Below are 3,186 nucleotides of genomic sequence, written 5' to 3' on the forward strand. Positions count from 1 at the left end.
TTTACAAAAAGATAAAATCTCACCAGTGCAATTAATATTCTAAAAGACTTTGGTCCACACACACCTTTATTGGCATCATGCCCACTGGTTAGTTTACATGAAAACTGAGATTTCTATCAAACACTGGAACTGTCCCCCAAATTCCATTTAGGTTGAGCATCCTCACATTGCAAGGATTTCTCTCTCACTTGAGCCATTGTCCATCCTATTCCCGTGAAACCCATAATCCACAAGCACTGCGTTTGTTTGTTTCCTTGTATGTCTGTTTGTTTTCCCAAGAGAAAAATAGGGAGAAAGTCTGAAAGTGAGAATTAATTTAACCTATCAGTGTAGCTATTCTTGGCAGTCTCCTCATGGTTCCATTTCTCTGGTTTGGTGAGTACTGACATTTTAGAGCCAGTGACCAAAACTAAAATAGTAAATCCACTACTTGCGAGTTGATTCTGACTCACGGCAACCCTGTATAAAGTTTGTATGACTAAAAGACTTTACGAAAGCAGAGAGTCTTATTCTTTCTTCTTCAGAGTGGCTAGTGTTTTTGAACCACAGACCTGCCAGTTCTCAGCCCACCACCTTGTATCAGATGGGGGAAAAGAAGTTCCTGTGCCTCCACACATGTTAATTTTCCTCTCCCTCTAGATGGGAATCATAGAGTATGGAGAAAGACTAGTGTTCCTTGAAGTTTGCCACAGTCCACCTTGATTCTCAAAAGGATCACTGCATTGTATTTGTTCCTCCCTCTAAGAACAAAACAATACTTCGGAGCTTCTGAGACTGTAACTGTTTACAGGAGGAGAAAGCTCCGTCTCCCTCCCGAGGGGCTGTTGCTGGTTTTGAGCTGCTAACCTTGCTGTAAGCAGCCCACCGAGAAACTTTTATGCCACCAGGGCTCCTTCTCTCATCCTCCCTAAGCACGTTAAATTTGCCAGCAAAAATAACGTCAATTTTCTAGGCAGAGATTTTGTGAGCCCTTGAGAATAGGGTTGATTCTTTCTTGCATTTAAGGGATGCATGAAAGAGAGAAAGTTTGATAGGGCCGAACCAGCACAGAATGCTTGTGAATTTGTCGTAGAAGCCCGTCTGGGAGGCATTTGTAGTAGGACCCCCCTCCAGGAGAGAAACTGCTGAGAATATCATATGTTTGGAAGAATTAGAAATAATGTGCCCCTTACTTTGGTGGATGCAGTTCTGTTCTGGGATCACTTGCCCTTCAATGAGATACCAAGACGTCACGTTTATCAGAATAAGCAGTGTTCCTGGGCACGCCTACCAATTTTTATAAAGTAGTGAAACTCTGTCAATTTTTGGAATTGAGGAATGAATGAATGACAGAGGGAAGGTTGACTGATTCAGAGAGGATTTAGGTAAATGAGGATGTGTCTTGAATTTCCAGTAAGCCAATCCATTTGGACACAATCAGCATGAGACATGAAACTCCATATTCATTTGCATGGCCAATTTGGAGAATCCTTTGTGAGAAGTGAAAGAAGTGACGTTGGATGGGTAGTTAGACTAGCACAGAGGAGGGACAGTGCATCTTCTGGTGAACAATTTCTGTTTGTTTTATTGAAAACAGGAACCTAGTGGAAGATAATGTTCCTGGGCATGATCTAAATTCATCTCTGCTTTAGAAAGAGCCTCTGATGGGGATTAAGACGTGGAGATCCCAACAATTGGCAATAGGAGGCACTTGCAATCTACTACAGGATGCCCCTTGGCACCATTCTATGCTGGCTCACGCTGTTTCTTGGGTAGCTCTGCTGAGATATGTCAAGGACTGAAATTGGATTATTAACAATAGACACAGAAAGAAGTGTGTGAGAAGATTGGTGAGACAGGAGAGTCGGAGGTGACCATATGAAATGCGAGGGAGAACCCACATGAGTCTTGATGTAAGCATCATTTGTAATGATTACTTATCTTACAGTCACACTTGAAGGAAGCATGTTTTCATTTACTTAGCAAATTAGTGGTAAATTTTAAATGGAAACTTCTTTCAACAAATGTGGTGGTAAAGGAAACTAGAAAATATGAATTTCGTTGTTCCAATAACTTTTGGAGTCTAAATACAGCTTTCTAGTAATTAGCGAGTAGATCTCATATATTATTAAGCAACCCACTTATATCTTATCACACTTGAATATATACTGCCTCCTCATTATATCTGTAGGAATCCTGGTGGTTATGAGGTGGGCTGCTAACCACAAGGTCAGCAGTTTGAACCCACTGGCCACTCTATTGTAAGAAGATGAGGCCTTTTATTCCTCTATGGAGTTACATTCTCAGGAAACAACTGGGCACTTCTACGCTGCCCTGTGAAGTCATCATTGTTGGGAATTGACTTGATGGCATTGAGTTCTTTGATACAGTGGAACCCTGGTACACATCCACATCATGACTCCACATTATCAGCTTTCCACACGAAATGTTCAGAAAATTTAGTTTGTACCTCAAATGAAACACCAGAACCCAAACAAACAAACATGATTTTTTATAAACAAAAGTAGTCTGTGTTTGGGTCCCTTGACATTAGCTGGTATTCTTAGTATGCCTTGTTTAAGTCTTTTGTGACTGTGTGCTAAGGGTTTTGCTATATTTTCTTAGATTTGGTGGCTTTTTGTACAGTTTTTAGATAAAACATGGATCTTGAGAAAGAGATTTTTGAAAATAATCATCATGATAAGGAACTGGCTAACCATGTTATTGAGATTTTTGATAATTCATTAAACCCTTTAAGAAAACAGTTAAGGAAATGCCAACAGCATATCACATTAGACAAATTTTTTTTTGAGAAAGCCAGCCAGGTACCATTGAAAAAAGGCAAAGAAGAGAAAAAAATCCTGAAATTCATTTATCAGTTGATTTTATGGAATGGGATTCCCCTTCCAAACAACGACTGTCTCTCCATACCCGCTCTACAGATTAGTCTCCACAGATCCAAATCCTCATCAGTCTCAAGATATTGGCCATACTGTACCAGTTAAAAAATTTGTAAATTTGTGTTTCTTGATTAAATTATATAATCTCACTTTTAACTTATTTACTTTGAAAATACTGGGTAATGTTTTGTAGAAAAAGGCAAGGTTAGAGTAAAACTTGGTGGTTGAGAACAGATTAATCCGTTTTCAGTTATTTAATTTGAGAGAAATTGATTGGAACCTCGACTACTTCGCATCTGGGCAGTCT

Source organism: Tenrec ecaudatus, chromosome X (assembly GCF_050624435.1).
Source record: "Tenrec ecaudatus isolate mTenEca1 chromosome X, mTenEca1.hap1, whole genome shotgun sequence".
NCBI classification, from domain to species: domain Eukaryota; kingdom Metazoa; phylum Chordata; class Mammalia; order Afrosoricida; family Tenrecidae; genus Tenrec; species Tenrec ecaudatus.